Raw genomic sequence first — 20,179 nt, forward strand, 5'->3', positions numbered from 1 at the left:
TAGGATAACAACCAAGAGTCACCTATGTAGCAAAACTGAGTATGTCTTCAGCGGAAAAAATGGACATTCAAAGAAATAGAGGACTTTTAAGCATTCCTGATGAAAAGACCAGAGCTGAATAAAAAAAAAAAAATTGACTTTTAAGTACAATACAAAAGAGAAGCATAAAAAGGTAAACAGGAAAGAGAAATCATAAGGAATTCAATAAAGTTAAACTGTTTATATTCCTATATGGGAAGATGATATTTGTAACACCTAAGAACTTTATCATTATTAGAGCAGTGAGAAGGAGTATATATAGATAAAGGGTATGGGTGCAAGTTGATTATGATGGGATGATATATAAAAAAATTAAGAGGTGAGAAAGAAGGATGATTATGATAAGATGATATCCAAAAAAATAAAATTAAGGGGTGAAAAAGAGGGATGCACTGGGAGAAGGGGAAAGAGAGAGATAGAATAGGGTAAATTATCTTACATAAAAGAGGCATGAAAGAGCTTTTATAGTGGAGGGGAGGATAGGTGGGATTGGCAAACAGTGTTTGAATCTTATTCTTATCAGAATTGGCTCAAAGAGGGAATAACATAAACATTCAGTTGGGTATAGAAATCTATCTTACCCTACAGGGGAAGGAGATAAGAGAAGGTCAGGGACTGATAAAAGGGAGAATGAACTGGGGAAAGTGGTTATCAGAAGCAAAACACCTTTGAGGAGGGTCAGAGAGAGAGAGAAAGAGAAGAATAAATAGGACGAAAAAGTGGGATGGAGGGAAATACACAGTTAACTGAAAACATTTTTATATCAAGTTTCTCTGATAAAGGTCTCATCTCTCAAATATATAGAGAGCTAAGTCAAATTTATAAGAATATAAGTCATTCTCTAATTGACAGTCAAAGAATATGAACAGGAAGTTTTCAGATGAAATCAAAGCTATCTATACTTATATAAAAATGCTCTTAATCACTATTAATTAGAGAAATGCATATTAAAACAACTCTCAGGCACTATCTGATATTGATGATAATACCTATTAGATTGACCAATATGACAAAAAAGGAAAATGACAAATTTTGGAAGGTAAGTAGGAAAATTTGGAAACTAAAGCACTGATTCATTTATTCTGGAGGGAAATTTCAAATTATGATCAAAGGGTTACCAAACTGCATACCCTTTGACTCAGTAGTACCACTACCAGGTCTGTATCCCAAAGAGATTAAAAAAAAAAGGAAAAGGACCTGTATGTACAAAAATATTTATAGAAGTTCTTTTAGTGGTGGCAAAGAATTGGAAATTGAAGGGATGCCTATCAATTGGGGAATGACTGAACAAGTTGTGATATATGATTCTGATGGAATATTATTACACTATAAGAAGTGATGATCAGGATGCTTTTGGGAAAATGTAGAAAGATATAGATGAACCAATGGTAAGTGAAGTGAACAGACCCAGGAGAACAGTGTATGTAGTAACAGCAATATTGTATAATGAACAACTGTGAATGATTTAGGTATTCTTAGCAATACAATGATCTAACTAGATCCTCAATAACTAATGTTCATTTTTCATCCTAAGTCAATCTAAGGCATTTCTCTAATCAGTAGTGATTTAGAGCATTTTTTTCGTATGATTATAGATAGCTTCACTTTCTTCATTTGAAAACTGCCTGTTCATATCTTTTGGCTATTTATCAATTGGGGAATAACTTGTATTCTTATAAATTACGCTCAGTTCTCTATATATTTTAGAAATGAAGGCCTCTGAAGTCTTGACTGGTCACTGCATTGATCAGAGAGAGGTCTGAAGCCTCTCAAAGTAATTTTTCCTTCCATTAGTATAGATGTTGTGTAGGTTGGCCTGGTTTTGCTCATTTCACTCATCACTTCATGCAGATCTTTCCAGATTTCTCTAAAACTATTACACCCATTATTTTTATGGTGTAATAAAATTTTATTACATTTTTATACTACATGTTATCTGGCCATTTTCTAATTGATGTCTCTCCAGTTCAAGCATCCCTCAGTCTGTCCTTATGTGGTCTGATCTCAAAGTCTTTCACAGTCCTGCTAGCCCATTAACTGATCAATATCTTCCCCAAAATGTGGTGCCTAGAACTGTCCATGATTCCTAGATGTGATCTAACCAGGATAGAGTCTAGTGGAACTATGATACCCCTATTCCTAGACATTATGCCTGCCTTAAGGCAACCTAAGGTCATTTGAGCTATTTTCAGTCCCCATATCATGCAGTAGACTTGGGTAGAGTTTGAAATCCATTAAAACTCCTGGGTCTTCTTCAGATTAGCTGTTTTCTGGCAATGCTTCTTGAATCTTGTACTTGAGAAACTGATTTTTTTTTATTTGAAACCTACTATAAGACTATAAATTAGTTCTATTAAATTTTACCTTACTGCATTCAGCTTGGCTTTCTAGCCTGTCAGGATGTTTTCTTATCTTGAAATTGTCAATGCATGTACTAACCACCCCTCTAGTTTTATGTTATCTATCAATTTGAGAGGCATCATCTGTGCTTTTATCCTGAGGCACTCTACTAGAGACTTCCTGCTGAGTTGACAACTTCATGACTGCTCATTGGATCCAGCCATTCAAAGTTCTAAATATACTTAACTGTGCTATTATCCAGCTTTCCATCTTTTTCATAAGAATGGCATGAGAGACCTGTCATTTGCTTTGCTCTAATCTAGCAAAATATAGTTGCAGTATTCCTCTATTCTACCACTCTGCCAACTCTGTCCAAAAAGAAAATAATGTTAGGTTGGCAAGACTAATTCTTGATAAAGCTATGCTGACACTTTATAGGATTTATGCTTATATTTTCTTGATGAACATTAACTGTATCTTTATTGTATTTTAGTATTTTTCCAGGACTCAAAATCAAGCCCACAGGTCTATAATTTGAAGATTCTTTTCATTATTCTTCAATTGAGACATTTGCACTTCTCCATTCCTATAGTATCTCTTATTCTCCAGGCTTTCAAAAAGAATTAACAGCAACTTACAAATCTTATCTGCAAGTATTCTTTCTTTTTAAAATTTTGAGAATTTAAAATGTGGAGATCCACATCCTGTGACAAAAAAAAAACAAAACTAAGAACTATACAATATATAGCCCCTCTAGCCCTTTTCTGCCTCTATAAAGAAAGGAAGGAGATTCATTTTCTTATCTCTTCTCTGAGACCAAGTCTGGTCATTATAATTATATAGTATTCAGTTATATGTGCTTCTCCTCCACCCCCCATTTATTTTTTTGTAGTCATATATAGTATTATTTTTGGTTCTGCTTTCTTCCCTTTACATCAGTTCATCTTAATCTACCCATATATTCTTCATCTTCATTATTTCATTTGGAACAATAATATTCCATTATTATTATTATTATTATTATTATTATTTTGCCTTTTGGAGGGCAATTGGGGTTAAGTAACTTGCCCAAGGTTACATGGCTAGATTTTTTTTGTGTGTGTGGGTGTTAAATGTCTGAGGCCGGAACCTGACTCCGGGGCCAGCGTTTTACTCACTGCACCACTTAGCTGCCCCGATATTCCCTTATATTAATGTACCAAAATTTGTTTAGTTATTCTCTAGTCGGTCGGCAACTGGGAACTTTGTTTCCAGGTTATTACTAATAGGAAAAGTGTGACTATAAAAATCTTCGTGTATAAAGCCTTCTTGTCTTTGTCCTTCTTGGCATCATTGGATCATAGATTTGGAATTAGAAGGGACCTTTGAGGCCATCAAGTCTAACTTCTTCATTTTACTGGTGAAGAAACTGAGATTCAGAGCAGTTGATTGACTTGCCTGGTATTTATGCTTGGTCGTACCCTCTCTGGGTTAGAGGGTGTGCATATTTTAGTCAGTCTCTTAGCATGATTCCAAGATGCTTTCCAGAACTGTTGGAACTTCTCTCAGCTCTACTAGTAGTGCATTCTTTTAGGGGTGGGGCCTGACTTAGGCCAATTCCCTGAGAGTTTTGATTTGGAGTGCTAGACCTGGAGTCAGGCAGATTCAAGTTTAAATCTGGCCTCAGACACTTATTAGCTTTTTGACTTTGGGTAGGTCAGTTAATGTCTGTCTGCCTCAGTTTCCTCAACTGTAAAATGGGAATTAAAAAAAATCTACCTTCCAGGGTTTTTGTGAGAATAAAAGGAAATAATATTTGTAAAGCGCTTTACAAACCTTGAAGTGATATTTAAATGCTAAGCTGCTGTTATTATTTTTATTATTACTATATTGGAACAAAATGAGACATTTGTGGGTCCTTAAGCAGTTAACAAAAAGAGATTTACTTGACCATAGTAGGATAGTCACCAAGGATAGGCTTAGAGGATCCTTTTAGTTGTTTCAGCTAAGTGAAGCTCCCTTTGCCTGAATGATCCACTAGCCAAGCACCAGAGCCTTTAGAGCTTCCTGAGATCCTCATGGCTGTTGTTGTACTCAGGAGACAAGAAAGTGATTTGTCCCCTGAGCCATTCAAGTCTTGAGGATGGTCTCAGTACCATTTAAGGAAAAACTATCCTAGCCTAACGAAAATAGAAGCAGGAGTAAGGATGTTGCTTCTACCACAGTATTGGTATGACTAATCTTTCCTCCAACATTGACTGTTCACAGCTTTTTTCATCTTGGTCAATTTTCTGGATGTGAAGTGAAACTCAGAATTCTTTTGATTTGTATATCTCTTATAATTGAGTAGAACAATCTTTTGTATGGCTGTAAATCATTTCTAGTTCTTTTGAGAACTGTTTATTCATCTCCTTTGACCATTTATCTATTGGAGAATGATTCTTGATCTCATATATACGTATTAGTTGCTTGTATATCATGGATATCAGACAATTTTCAGAGATTTCAATGCAAAGATTTCCCCCCCCCCCCTTTATTCTAGTTGCATTGATTTTGTTCGGTTAAAAGCTTTTCAACCTAATGTAATGGAAGTTATCCATTTTATCTTTTGTGATTAATGATGTTGGACTTGGTTGATATATTGGTTTGTTTTACTATTTTTTTTTCTATTTTTCTATTTATTATAAGAGATGACTGGGGTTGGGATGAGGATGGAAACATGGGTGGGAAATACTATTTTGGGAAATGTAGGTAATATAAAAAAATAATCGATAAAAATGAAAAGAATTTCTTCTCTCACTGTAGCTATGACAAATGTATCTACTATTGTCCTGTCCTAATTTTGTAAAAAAAAATTATATCATCTTTTGTATTCCTGTCATTTATCTGTTTTTAGTTTATTATTGCCAGTTCTTTCACTAATCCTAGGATATGACTAATATGTGCTAGGTTTAAGTCTTTGGTCAGAATGCCTGTTCATTTTTATGTAGACTTTTCAAACAAATATGGAAAGATTATACAGTATGACTCAGTAGGGAGCTACTGAGGCTTTTTCTGGGGAAGGAAACAGAATCATGCTTTAGGAAGCTTGTTTTGGTGGCTTTGTGAAAGATGCCTGAGAGAGGGGAGATACTGGAAGCACAGCAACCAGTTAGGAGATTATTGTAATAATCCAGGCAAGAGGGGATGAGAACCTGAAATAGGAAGTTATGTAAACAGAATAAAAGGGATAGATGTCAGAGATGTGGAGGCAGGATCAATAGAATGTGGCAGCTGATATACGGTATGGGGGAGAGGGAAAAGTCAAGGATGACTTGGACAGTGAGCGCAAGGAAACAGCTGCACTCAGGAGGAAAGAGTAATAGATTTGGAATGGAAGGTTTGGCTTCACGTCCTGGCTTTGTTACTGCTACTTGTAGCACTTGATTGCTCTGGGCCTCAGTTTTTCATCTTAAAATGAAGGAGTTGAACTAGGTGACCTCTCAGATGCCTTCTAACTTGCAATCCTATGATCCCTACAAATGTAGATTATTGGGAATTGTGGTACCCTCAATAGAAACAGAGAAGTTTAGAGAAAAGATGTATTTAGGGGAGAAGACTATGTGTTTAATTTTGGGCATAGTAAACTAACATGTCTACAGAACACTTGGATGGAGATGCCCACAGGGTGGTTGATGACATGAGACTGGAGTTAAAGAGAGATAATTGTGTTAGATACACAAGTTTGAGATTCGTTTGCTTAGAGCTGATATTTGAATCCATAGGAGCTGATGAGGTGATCATGGGAGAGAAGAGAAGAGAGGAGGGCTCACTCAGCACAGTGTTGAGGGACATCCAACCTTAGGTGGGGCAGGAGATAGAAGATGAATCAGCAAAGCCGACTGAGAGGGAGAATAAGCCCAGGGAAGGAGAATTTCTGAGGGGTAGCTGACAGTATCAATAACAGTCAGCTAAAAATATTTTGCCGTCTTTACGTCATCCACTGCACCGAGGTGGAGTCAAGCTGGCAGGCAGGATAAAAGTGGAGAAGAATATATTGATGACAAAACTAGTTTCAGAAGAGTCTGGACAGGTAGAAAAATGAAGTGAAAGCAACAAAATGAAATTTAATAATTATGAGAATCGTTTTCATTTACAGTCCTTTGTAAGGCACTTTCATTTTTTTCCTTCTAAAGAATCCTATAAGATTCATGGTACAGAGGTTTCTCTTTGTCTTTCAAAGTAGGAAACTGAGGATCAGGGATGTGAATTAGTTGGTAAATGTTAGTGCTATTCCCAGCTGAACCTGGGCTTCCCAAGTTCAGTGTTTGGTTTTTTTTTTTTTAAATACTACATCATATGGCCTTTCTCAGAAATGATAATAAAAAGACATTAATTTAACATTTTAAGGCTTATAAATTGCTTTACGTCTATGATCTTATTTTATAAATAAAAGTCCTGTATAAATATAAAGTCCTATACTTAGGTTCAAAAAATAAATTGTACAATTATCTGAGAAGAAATATATCAGAATATCTATCATTAGAGAATTTTATGGAAGTGTTAAAAGACTATAATCTTTTAATTTTTTAATAAAAATTTTTATCTGCCTACATATCAATTTGTTCATGCTTGGTGATTACTTAGCTTATCTAATTTATGAAACTATCTTTAATGTTTGTGCATATGTTTCAGGTGCAATGGTAAGGAACCATCAATATTGATAGATTCATTAAAAACATTAATATTGTGCCAACAATGATGTTTCTGACATTTTATTTGGATATTTTATCTTGTATCATGATATAATCTGCAAATATTTTTCTTCCCCAAGGACTTGATGAATGTTAATACACAGTTGAGTCCAAGAAAGTTTGCCTAGACTATTAATTATTTTATGGGAAGTTTTTTTTTACATTGCTTATTAACCAGGAGAGTGGTTCCAAAAGTGACATTTTAAAGTACAACTTGATAAATCTTTCTGCATGCTGAATTTTACCGTGGGCAATTACATTCTAAGTACCATGGGGTGTCTAGACTAAGAGGAAAACAAAATTAGACTTCTCAGACACAAGAATAGCTTTTTAATTTTAAAGTAACTCTTATTTCTATTTTGCTGGCCTGGAATTGGCCAAATTAGAGTCAGTTCTTACAGCACTGAACTAAGACAGAAGATTTGGGATTGTGTCCTGTCACCTGAAGCAAGGCATTTAACTTCTCTGAGTTGGTTTCCTTATCTATAAAATGAGGGTAATAATACATGACTATCAATTACTCAATCAGTAAACATTTATTAAATGGCTAGTATGAGCCAGGCACTGTGCTAAATACCAATAATCCCAGGGCTATTATGAGGATAAGATGACAGAAGGAAGGTATATGAAAGGTATTTATGCCCATAAGTTGTTAATAGGCTGCTTTTGGAGGGGAGCAGTGGAATTGACTAAGCCCAAACACTTGCTTTGATCAATTAAAATGACTAAGTATTGAGTGTGTACTACAGGTGTGGCTCTAAGATAGTGAAAAGCAGGATGGCATAGAGGGAAGAGCTCTGGCCTTTAACTCAGGAAATCTAGATTTGAACACCACCTCAGACCCCTTTTAGTTGTACATCTATGGGTAGGTCACTTAAACTCTCAGAACTTCGGTGTCCTCATCTGGAAAATGGGAATAGTTGTACTTGCACTGCTCACCTCCCATTGAGGTTTAGGAAGAGTGCTTGGTCAGCTTTAAAGTACTGTAGGAATGTGAGTCTGCATTCTTGAACCCAAGAAATTCCTAAATCTCTGCTTTCCCTGTCATCCTTCTCTTAGATCCAGGAATCCCTTGTATAGAGTGTAATAATATATATTATTTATACTGATATCTCAGTTTGATTGTATGCATGGCATTCTGAGAATTAAAATTTGATTCACTTTAGTGAACATTTATTTATTTATTTTTTTATATAAGCAATTGGGGTTAAGTAACTTGCTCAAGGTTACACAGCCAGTTATTTCTGGGTGTGGTGATAAGTATCGGAGCCTGGATTCGATCCCCAGGTCATCCCAACACTGGGGCCGGTGCTCTTACTCGCTGTGCTACCTGGCCAACCCATGAACAGTTATTAAACACTTGCTGTGTGCAGAGCACTATAAGGAATGAATAAGATTCAAAATTTAGATGACATCGCACCTGCCCTTATGAAGCTTATAATCCAGTAGAGTGACATAAATCATGTATAAATAAGTAGAATACAAAATAATCTAGGATAAAAATGTACCATAGGTATTCACAAATAGGTGTGTGAGGACTGAGAGAGAATTCAGGAGAGGCTTTCTGGAATGATAATATTTGAGTTAGTTTTTTTTTTCATTTTGTAAACTTTTTTTTAATACCTACTATGAGTTTTATTTCATGGTAAATTCCAGGGATACAAAGAAAGACAAAAGATAATTCCTGTCCATGAGGGGCTGGTAGTCATGGGTAAATGCTTGTTGTATTCAACTGATACCAATGCCTTTAAAAAAAATTTATTTATTTTGAGTTTTCAACATTCACTTCCACAAGATTTTGGGTTCCAAATTTTCTCCCCATCTCTCCCCTGCCCCTACCCCCAAGATGGTGTGCCTTCTGATTACCCTTTCCTCCACTCTGCTCTCCCTTCTATCAACCCCTCTCCCTCCCCCATTCTTTTATCCCCTTCCCTTCTATTTTCCTGTAGGGCAAGATAGATTTCTATATCCCATTACCTATACATCTTGTTTCCCAGTCGCATGTAAAAGCAATTTTTAACATTAGTTTTTTAAAACATTGAGTTCCAAATTCTCTCCCTTTTTGCCTTCCCACCCACCCTTCATTGAGAAGGCAAGCAAGTCGATATAGGTTATACGTGTGTAGTTATTCAAAACACTTCCATAATAGCCATGTTGTGAAGCACTAACTATATTTCCCTCCATCCTATCCTGCTCCCCATTTATTGTATTCTCTCCTTTGACTTGAGTTAGGTTTTAAAGAATGCATAGGAATTCAAGAGAGGGAGGGAAAAGGAGTTTAGGGATGGCATTCTAGGCATAGGTAAGGTTGTAAGTAAAGGTACATGGGTGGGAAAATGTGGGCCATGAAAAAGGGATATTGAGTTGGCCAGTTTCCTTGCAGCTCACAGTATGTGGAGGGGAATAGCATGTAATAAGGTTGGGGTCAAACTGAGGGACTTTGAATGCCAGTCTGAGAAATTTGAGCTTTACTTGGTAGCGAGGGTGGCATTAAAGCTCTGAGTAGGGTAAGGTGTGGGACATCTGCACATCTTGGTCGTGCCTTTCTCTAGTACAGGGTGGGGAACCTGTGGCCCTCTAGGTCCTCAAGTGTGGCCCTTTCATATTCTGTCAAAGGGCTGCACTTGAGAACCTGGAGGGCCACATGTGACCCTGGGGCCACGGGTTCTCCAGCCCTGTGAGTCTGGTCCTTTCCAGGTCTGATTTCACACTTGACATGAACAGTATTATTTCTTAATCTGTTTCAGCTTGAGTCGAACTGTTTTAGTGCTTGCTCATTTCTTCACTAGGTCAGAGCATCATCGCAGGTTACAATCATGGGGTGATGCTGATGCTGGGCCCATCATTGTAGGTATTCAGTCAGTGCATATGGAACTGAGTTGATGGTGGAATGAGATGAAATGATTTTGTCTAAAAGGCCATTTCTACAACATTTATTAAAGGCCTGTTAAAGGCAAGGTGCTGTAATAGACACAGAGTTAAGATGCGAGTCCTAGCCTCCAGCCTAGGAGCTTCTGATCTGGGTGGGGTCAGTAAGCTGTGAATCTTGGTCTGGACTTGCAGTTTCATCAGGATTGGGAATTCCTCAGTGAGGAGCCTTGCTCTGTCAATGTAGACTGGCAATGGTTACTATTCTGGGACTTAGAGTCTTAGGGAGTTGCCTGGGATGTTGAAAAGTTATTTAATTTTCCAAGAGTCACATAGTCACTATGTATCAGAGGTGGGGAGGCTAGCTCTCTATTTACTAGGCTTCTCTGCTTCTCAAAAATACCATACAACCAGAATATGAGTGTATGTGATGAGCATAAAGTGCTGTGAGAGCAGAGGGAGCGATCACAAAGACCACCTGGACCCCTCACACCAGTCAAGAAGCCTTTATCAAGTGCCCACTATGTGCCAGACATTGTGCTTGAATGCTGGGGATACAAAGCAAGACCTGCAGGAGCTCATGTCTGCTGAAGTCCCCTCTGTCAAAAGCAGATCAGCTATTAAATTCTGACTTGCTTTAGTGCTAACCTCATCTTTCAGAAGGTAGAGGAGCAAGAAAGAGCAAATTTATTTCTGGATCTGATTCTCATCAACAGAGAACTGGTTGTTGGAGTGAAAATGATGAGAGGTTTGGGGAGTGGGAGTGGAGGTGGAGGGAGGAGTGACTTTCCTTTTAGGATTCATGATAAAGAAGAAAGTTGGGACCAGTCTTCATTTCTCACCAGACTGTATACCTCTGTGTCCCGTCCAGCGGGACCAAGTTATTCGTGGGGCCGAGGAAGACCCAGCCTGCGAAGGAATGGGTGGGAAAGAAAGGAGCAAGACCAAGCGAGTTTGTTTTAAGGTCTGAAGGTCTGATCTGCTCTTTATTGCTGGTAAACATGACTTATATACTCTTTGAGGAAGTGGGCGGGGAGAGGAATTCTTGTAAACAACTGTTGAAACATTTTGTGGTTAGGACACCTGGTGCCGAAACACTCTGTGGTCAGCAGATTCACGTGGCATGGTACTCGGGGGTGTGGCTTTCTTACGGGGGGAAGGGTGCCTGGCCCGAAGGTCTTCACTCCCAACATGTCCCCCTTTTTTCTCTAATGACCGGTGAAAGGCCTGTCTTAGGCTATGAGGCCTGCATCCACGTCGAGTACCTGGTAGTGCCCCTGTCTTAGGCTATGCGGGCGGACCCCTGCCTCTGGCATCTTAAAAGAACCCCAGGGACGGTACCCACAATAATCCCGTCTTTGGGTACAGCTGCAGCATTGGCAGTGCCCCTGTCTTAGGCTATGCGGGCAGACTTCCACCCTGGTATCTTAAAAGAACATTCCAGAGACGGTACCCGCAATAATCCCGTCTTTGGGTACATCTGCAGCAAGGTCTGATGTTTCGTGGTAGCCCCGCTATTCCCGTCACTGGCTCTTTCACAGCGTTGGTCAAAACCTTATGATCTACGAAAACATTTCCACACCCTCGAGTACCATGGATCGGCATCTGCACCAGCAAGAGTAGAAAATTGAAGGCCTTCGAGGATGGTCGTAGAAGGAAGGTCATCACAAGACCCACCGGAATTAAGCCGATGATAGTGAACAGCGATGGGTTTCTTAAGAGCTCTGTGATTTAATAGAAGTGGTTAATTTGTTGAAGGCCCAGGGCCCAAATGAAAGGAGCAACAGAATCCCCACGAGGGGTCCCAAAAGAGTGGGGAGCCAGGTAGTCAGCCAGGGGGATGTAGAGAACCAGTTTTGATACCAGGATTCCTTCTGATCTCTTTCCTTCTTCCTTTTTTCTAAACTTTCTTTAACCCTTTTTAAACTATCTTCTACAAGGCCAAGCTTGTTAGTATAGAAACAGCATTCTTCTTTTAGAGCAGCGCAAAGGCCGCCTTGCTGTAAAAAAAGGAGATCTAGGCCTCGCCTATTTTGCAAGACCACCTCGGCCAAGGAGGCCACAGAGTCAATCACAGAGAAAATCTTAAAGATTTTCAAGGCCTGCTTGGAGTTCCTGGAGGTCCCTATCAATAGTTGCGCTAAGCTGAGCATATTGCATATTTGAATTGACCAAGGAGGCAATCCCAGTTCCAGTGCCAACGGACCCAAGACCTATGAGGACAGCCAAGGTAAGTGCGGTCAGGGGTTCTCTTTCAATTCTACTGTGTGGATTGGAGCCTTGTTCCCAGAACCGGAGGAATTTGTCTGGGTAATGGACGGTGAGGTGAGGAAGAAGGGAAACCTCCACACAGTAATCTTTATTTTTCAAAAAGGAGGTCGTAATCACAAAGGTGGTAAGTCCAGAGGAACAGGCAAGATAGGAATTATTTGGTGCTGCAATATATTGAAATGAGGCATTAACTATAATGGAACGATTGCAAACCTGTTCAAGTTGCCTGGGAGGGAGCATAAGTGGTCCCAAGAGACACAGGCCGAGGCCAGAAACGCGACTGAGGGTAAGGCCATGTTTATCCTTTGTTCCCCAGCGCAGGGAAGAGGTGTCATTAGTAAAGGTAAGGTTCCCAAAATGGGCAACTCCTTCATAAAAGGGGGGAGCTGAGGAATAACAAACCCAACAATCTTCTAGGGAATGGTTAGTCATTTCGCTAATTGCATATACAGAGGCGTTAACCAAAGAAAGAATAAGTTCAGCAGAGGAAGGGGGTCCATTGGGAAGTGTGGGCCGAAAGGGTTCACTCACTGATGCTCTAGGTGTAGGGGAAATGCGCAGGGGATCAGGCTTGATTCTGTGCCCCTGAGAAGATCCCGAGTGAAGCTCAATATTGGGACCAACAGCCACAGGCTTATTTTGGTTAGGGATGCTCTTACGGAGTTTGATGGTAAAAGTCAAACCATCATCATACTGTTCTTTGTAAAGCCGAAGTCCCCAAGACACACCCCGGTCCCAGTGAATATATTTTTTACCGGGTTCTGTAAATTGGATGCGCAGGGGATGGCACCACCCTGAGCACTCCTGTATGTTTGTCCAACCCGGGGTCCCGGTGCCCTGATGTGTATAATTGACTTTGACCATAATAAAATCCCATGAGGAGGAGGGATGCCAGTAGGTGTCCCCAGTGGTTTCGCAGCCCCAGCTGTGGCAATAGTAATCTGCCAAGCCTCCGCACTTGGAGTTTAGGGCGCGATTTCTATGATAACCAGGGCAGACATAGAAGGAATAGCCTCTTAACCTACTCCTTCGCCTCTGATTCCCACAGCCTCCCTGTGTAGGATGGTAAACTTTATTTGAAGGACCCTTATTGGGGGCCTGACTTTGATCGAGATAGTCATTCACATCCCAGCCGGCCAGTGCCCCTAAATCTAATTTGCAAAGATCAGGGTATAGGGTAGGCCACCAGCCTTCAGATGTTATTTTTGACTCACTCCACACTGTATCACCTGCTCCATTTATTACCAGCCAGGTATGGTTGAGAAGCTGGTACTAAGTGCCAGGGATGGCCCCGAAGATGACAAACAGGCAAAGGATCATTGTGATGTCTGGCAGGCTCGTCTGGTTCATGACGTCTCCTGAAACAAAGCACAGTTAGAAGACTTCTCAGGGAGATCCCTGGGCGAGTTGTGAAGTTTTATCAGGCGCTCTGGAAGCCATCTGGCGTTTTGTGCTTGTGTATCATAGACGCAGGCATGTCCTTTGCAGAAAATGAATCAATCTATTTGAAGGAAAATGATTATCAATAGTGCCATGAAAGGAAATAGAACTAATTGCCCAATCATCATCATTCTGAACGAGCCACTGTACTTGTGCAGCAGTATAGGGGGATACAATAGGATCGGGGTCTTTACCAAAAAGTTTTAAGGCAGCCCCCCTGCCAAGGCGCAAGAGGGTAGCAACCAAATGGGGATAGGTGGGTAAAATCTTAGAGGGGGATGCGGGCAAATGGATCCAAAAAAGCGGCTCTCGTTGCCAAAGCAATCCCGTGGGCGCAAAGGGGGTGGGAAATATGAGGAGCCAAAGGGGTTGAAGGGGTGCATAATACCCTATGTGCTGATCACAAATGGCACGCTCAACCGCAATAAGAGCTTTGCGCGCCTCAGGAGTAAGGTGGCGGGGGGAGGATCGGTCAGAATCCCCTTTCAAAATGTCAAACAGGGGCCTTAACTCCCTTGTAGTGAGTTTCAAATAAGGTCTCAGCCAGTTGATATCTCCAAGGAGCCTCTGGAAGTCATTAAGTGTGTGAAGGCAGTCTACCCTTAATTGGAGTTTTTGTGAGAAGATATGATTAGTGAGGAGCTCAAAACCCAAAAACAACTGGGGAGGCTGGGTTTGAATCTTTTCAGGGGAAATTAAGAGCCCGCGGGACTGTAGAGCCGCAACGAGCGATTGACAGCGCGGAGCCGGAACGAGACCTGAGGGACCTCTCCGTCCTCCCGCCACAGATTCAGTGCTAAACATGGGTGCATTTTTGGACAAGCCCAAAACTGAGAAACATAATGCTCACGGTGCTGGGAATGGTTTGCGTTATGGCCTCAGCAGCATGCAAGGATGGAGAGTAGAAATGGAAGATGCTCACACAGCAGTTGTAGGAATTCCTCATGGCTTGGAAAACTGGTCATTTTTTGCTGTTTATGATGGTCATGTTGGATCTCGAGTGGCAAATTATTGCTCAACATACTTATTAGAACATATTACTAATAATGAAGATTTTAGGGCAGCAGAAAAACCTGGATCTGCTCTTGAACCTTCAGTGGAAAATGTTAAGAGTGGAATCAGAACTGGCTTCTTGAAAATTGATGAATACATGCGTAACTTTTCAGATCTCAGAAATGGGATGGACAGGTGTGGCTCATCAGGTCTTGCTAGGAGGATGTGGTCCATATAGTGGATGATATAAATCTCCGGGTGGCGCAACCGGAATGGATCTATAGTCTGGGCCACAAACTTCTGGCAAAGAGTAGGGCTGTTGGCCATGCCTTGGGGGAGGACCCTCCATTGGAAACGGGGAGAAGGGCCCACACAATTAACTATAGGGAGGCTAAAGGCAAAACGAATGGCTACAGGGGAGGGGAGCCCCGGTTGAAGTGCTCCCATAGGGATCATGGTTTTATTAACTCCCCTAAGATCATGTAGTAAGCGCCATTTTCCTGAACGCTTTTGTATAACAAAAATGGGGGTATTCCAAGGTGATGTGGAGGACTCAATGTGCCCCGCAGCCAGTTGTTCCTGCACTAATTCCACAGCTGCAGCTAGCTTTGTTATGGATAAGGGCCACTGGTCGACCCAGATGGGAAGGTCATCCTTCCAGGTGATTTTGTCTGCCTGGTGTGCAGGGGGACCAGTGGCCCTTACGAAAAATGGTTGTGGAAGCCCAAGCCTGCACGACCCACCTTAGGGGCAGTCGATACGGGGGTCAAATGTCCCTGTTTGTTTTTTCCCAGGCCTTGTCCTGGAAGGAATCCCTGGGAGAGCATCTGCTGGGCCACAATCGCATTGGGGCTGCACATAATGACTCCCATCTGAGAAAGGATGTCCCTACCCCAGAGATTAACAGGCAGTCCAGGGACCACAAACGGCTGGACAGTACCAGCATTTCCTTCATTATCCTTCCAGGGTAACCATTGGGAGCTTTGGAGGGTGTTCCTGGACTGACCAATGCCTTGTAAGTGGGTTATGGAGGCCTGCAAGGGCCAAGCAGTGGGCCAGGCTTCTTGTGACAAAACGGTAGAGTCGGCCCCAGAATCTAGAATACCTTCAAAAATCCTACCCTGTATTGTGAGCTTAAGAGTAGGGCGTTCCTGAGAGATAGCCTGAACCCAGTACAGGTCGGATGATCCGGGCCGGGATACTCCGCGCCTTTTGACAAGGGCAGGGTAAGCAGTAGGTCTTCTGCCGCATATTTCCCTTGTCCACTAAGTTTCTCATAAGTCCAATTCGCAGAAGGCAAACGTGGAGATTTCAAGTTAGCAGCGGCAGTGGACTGGCAGTGATCAAAAAAATCTGCCTTCCAGGTTAGGAATTGTCCGCGGGAAAGGACTGCTTGAACTACACGGACCCATTCTCCGGGGAGCATATGGCCTCCATGGGACATGGCCTCAAGGGCTGAGAGTGTGAAAGGCGCATTAGGTCCGTAAGATTTGACTGCGGTAATTTACGGAACCCTGCAGGGGGAGCGCCTTGTGCCGCATGAGTCTCATCGTCACTTTCGTTTTCATTCTCATTCTCCCCCTCACTATCCGATTCCTCTTGCGAGTCATCAGTAGCGGAGGGCTTTACGGCAGAAGTGGAGGGGCCATCGGAAGGGGGGGGCGGACTTATCAGAGTGGGTTACTACAGGAAAGGTTAACCTTACATCTTTGGTTTTACGAGAGGGTCCCTTCTGGCGGGAAGGCGGGGGAGGAGCAACTGAGGGGCCTGAAGCCGGGAGGAGAACAGAATTATGCAGCGTTTTCTGTAAGGAGGAGAGCTCAGTAGAAAGCTGGACAAACTGCTTCTGGAGGTCAAGGACCTCCCGAAGTTCATTAACCTGGGTGGAAAGCTGATTTCTAGCTTCTATGAGGGTGGCAGGGGATAAGCCAGGCGAAAGAAGGGCAGGTGCACAAGTCTGAACCACATAAGGAGGAGAATTTTGATGGGGGCTTGTGTTGAGGAGAGGTCCAAGGGGCCCATCAGGGTCATTATAACGAGCTGTCCATCCTCCAAGGTTGCCGCATCTCCGGGGTCTAAAATATCACTGCTGGGTTCTTTTGCAAATATTGGAAAGTTAAGGGAGTCGGTCGTAGGTGGCTCCTCCTTGGGAAGGGGGGGATAGAGGGGTTGTCTCGGGGCTACGGGCATGTCTATTACCACCGACGGGGGCCGAGAGGGCTCTTTGCCGGCGGGGGGCAAGGAGGCCGAGGAGGCTGCTTGGGACAGGGGGCGGAGGCATAACTCCGCGACTGACAGTAATTGTTGGTTATTTAGGTCCTTGTGGGCTGCTTCTACAAAATCTCTAATGAGGCCCCAATAAGAGAAGACAGTCACAGGGACCGCCTCCGGACCTTCTGTTTGCAATTTTCTATTTAGATCCCTGCCAACTTTCTGCCACTTGCCAGGGTGAATCTCTGGCCCATTTATAATGAACCAAGGGCAAACATCATCCACAAATAAAAAAAAAACTTAACTAGATCTTTTTTCTTAACTTTAACTCCCCTTTCCCTGAGTAATGATTTAAGGTCCTTTATAAAGACCTGTTCCTTAGATAATTTCTGACCCATGAGTGTGAGACGGAGGAATTCAACTTACTGAGGACGGGGGCTCTTAGGCAGCCGGGGGGGTTCTTCACCGAAAAAGAAGGGGTCGCGACGACTTCTCTGCTAGGCACTGGTCCGTCTGGCGAGGGTCCATGCCTCGGGCCCCATGTTGGTCGCCACTTGTCCCGTCCAGCGGGACCAAGTTATTCGTGGGGCCGAGGAGGAATGGGTGGGAAAGAAAGGAGCGAGGAATGGGTGGGAAAGAAAGGAGCGAGACCAAGCAAGTTTGTTTTAAGGTCTGAAGGTCTGATCTGCTCTTTATTGCTGGTAAACATGACTTATATACTCTTTTGAGGAAGTGGGCGGGGAGAGGAATTCTTGTAAACAACTGTTGAAACATTTTGTGGTTAGGACACCTGGTGCCGAAACACTCTGCTTTCTTACGGGGGGAAGGGTGCCTGGCCCGAAGGTCTTCGCTCCCAACACCTCTGAACTTCTTCATTGTCCAGGAACCTCTTCATCTTAGAAGATCACTTCAGAAGTACCCTAAGCCCTGGGCCCTCTCCCTTCTGAGAGCTTCCTTTTTAAGGAGAGCACTCAGGTCAACCATCTCTTCATTTCCCACTGGGAAATGATTCCTCCTGACTTCTCCATACCATCTTCCCCCTCTCTTCCTTTTCAAGTTCCTTTAATGTGTCTTCACCATTACAATGTAAGGTCCTTGACACTCAGTCAGCTTAGCCCTATTGTAACTTAGAATTCCAAAGCTCAAACAAGTGCACCAACCTCTCAGCTTCACCAGAATCATGACTTACAGGTCTTTAGCTTCCAGCCCCTTCTAGGATAACTTCCCTTGAGGAATATTAGGCCACAAGATAGGTCCTACTTATCATTCCTCTGAATCCTTTGCAATCTAGTCTCCGAAAAATATAGGGTGCGTGTCAGACCAGCTATCAACAGCCAACCCCACATTTATTAAATGCTTTCTATGTGCCAGTCCCTTGGCTGAGCCCTGGGAATACTAGCACAAGAAGACAGTTCCTGCCCTCCATTCAACAGCAGAAACGACAGCAGGTCCAAATTTTTAATCCATTGAAGAATAATGGAGCATTGTTTACTTAGTATTTTCTGATAGGGAACTTTTCATACAAGAGTAACACAGTAAAATCCTGCCATAAAGTTCTTCTATGTAGGAGATTGTTATACTGAGAATTCTGACGTGTTTGTTGTTACATTGAGAATCTCCCTGGGCTGTGTATAGTAAAATGTCAACTATATATCTCATGAACACTTTAATATTTTGAGTATCTGTAATTTTATTGGAGCGAATGCATCCTCCATTGATGCAGTTAAGCACAACCCAGTATCTTTATAAAAAGTCTTGTTAAATTCCGGTTGATGGAAAAAATTAATCATTTTTTTTCTGCCAGTTTTGGTGATGACCCTTTTTACTCTTAGCTAGGCTAGTCCTTAGGCTATATGACATATATATTCAAATATTTGGCCTAGTAGGCTAAAAACCTTTTCAGCTTGGAAGAATCTGCTAGACTTTACATTCTACTGAACTCAGGGTGCCTCCATGCCTCTTTGATGCAGCATCTGAGCAGGATTTTAAGGGGAGAATCCTAGGAATAATAAAAGCTCATCTCTCTCTCTCTCTCTCTCTCTCTCTCTCTCTCTCTCTCTCTCTCTCTCTCCATCCATCTATGTGTCTAGCTATCATCTTCCTCCTCTCCTTCCATCCTACCTTTTCTTTTTCTTATCCATAAATCTGTCTGTCAATCTTTCTTGGACTCCATCCTAGTTCTTCTGTTTGAGTCCTTGTTACACTATAACATGAAAGCTATATGCTGTGAAAGTGTATGCTTCATAGCTTACAAACCCTTTCTTCACAATGATCCTTTGAGTAGGTTAATGTGAGTGTTTGTCCCAATTTTCTAAATGAAGAAACCAAGTGAGGTTTAAAGCAGGTGTTTAGTACTACAGTCAAGGTTCAAACCCAGGTGTTTCCATCCCCAAGTCTATTATTCATTGTATTATATGTCATGGTACCTTGTCACTGCTGTTTTGACAGATTTTGTTGTTGTTGAGTCATTTTAGTTGTTTCTAACTGTTTGTGACCCCACTGGGGGTTTTCTTGGCAAAGATACAAGAGTGCTTTGCCATTTCCTTCTCCAGCTCATTTTACAGATGAGGAATTGAAGGCCAGCAGAGTTAAGTGACTTGCCCGGGTCACACAGAGAGTAAATATCTGAGGCTAGATTTGAACTCAGGAAGGTAAGTTTTCCTGATTTCAGGCCCAGACCTCTATTCACTGTGCTATCACGATATACTTATGGGATGCATGGAACTATCATAAATATAGTAAAAGAAAACTCCAAACATTTTATGCTGGTTGTCATTTGAAGCAGGACCAAAGTATAGTTTTTCCAAATGAAATCATCTTTTTGAACTTTTAAAAAGCATATTTATGATCACCTTCTTGTTCTGTGAAATTAGATCTGGCAGTAAAACTTGTCATTACTAGACTGGCCCTTTCTTCTCCAACCTCTCTGGTAACTCTCAGAATCCATAATGATATACCCTGATAAAAGGCGATTGAATAATTTGTTGCAACGCATCCTTTTGATTCAGGCACCCCCAAGGTAAAGGAACCACAGTTATGTGATTTAATGTGTTAGGTTGAGTCCTTGAAATACATTTTTCCAAATGACCAAGTCTTTTTACCTAAAGCCATCATTAAGATTCCATTCTCTTGGTGGAGGACTGCTTCCCCACCGTAGCCATTTTCATCACAGTAAACTCTGTACTAATTATTTCCCCAGGATTACTGAAGATTGGGTAGAAATTATTCTTTCCAACTGATAGGCAGAAAAAATATTTCAGCACGGAGGAGTTAAATAAAGCAAAGTGGCTGATCACATGTATGAG

At 41.7% G+C, this 20,179-nt stretch overlaps 1 protein-coding gene across 2 annotated transcripts in view; it reads left to right on the forward strand.

Moving 5' to 3' along the window:
* Positions 1-20,179, forward strand: part of NSMCE1 (NSE1 homolog, SMC5-SMC6 complex component) — an 80,165-nt gene that overhangs the window by 22,168 nt on the left and 37,818 nt on the right. The window lies entirely within an intron of this gene.

Source organism: Petaurus breviceps, unplaced genomic scaffold (genome assembly GCF_028583685.1).
Source record: "Petaurus breviceps papuanus isolate PSGF00001 unplaced genomic scaffold, PetGlider_PUasm1.0 138, whole genome shotgun sequence".
Classification (NCBI taxonomy): Eukaryota; Metazoa; Chordata; class Mammalia; order Diprotodontia; family Petauridae; genus Petaurus; species Petaurus breviceps.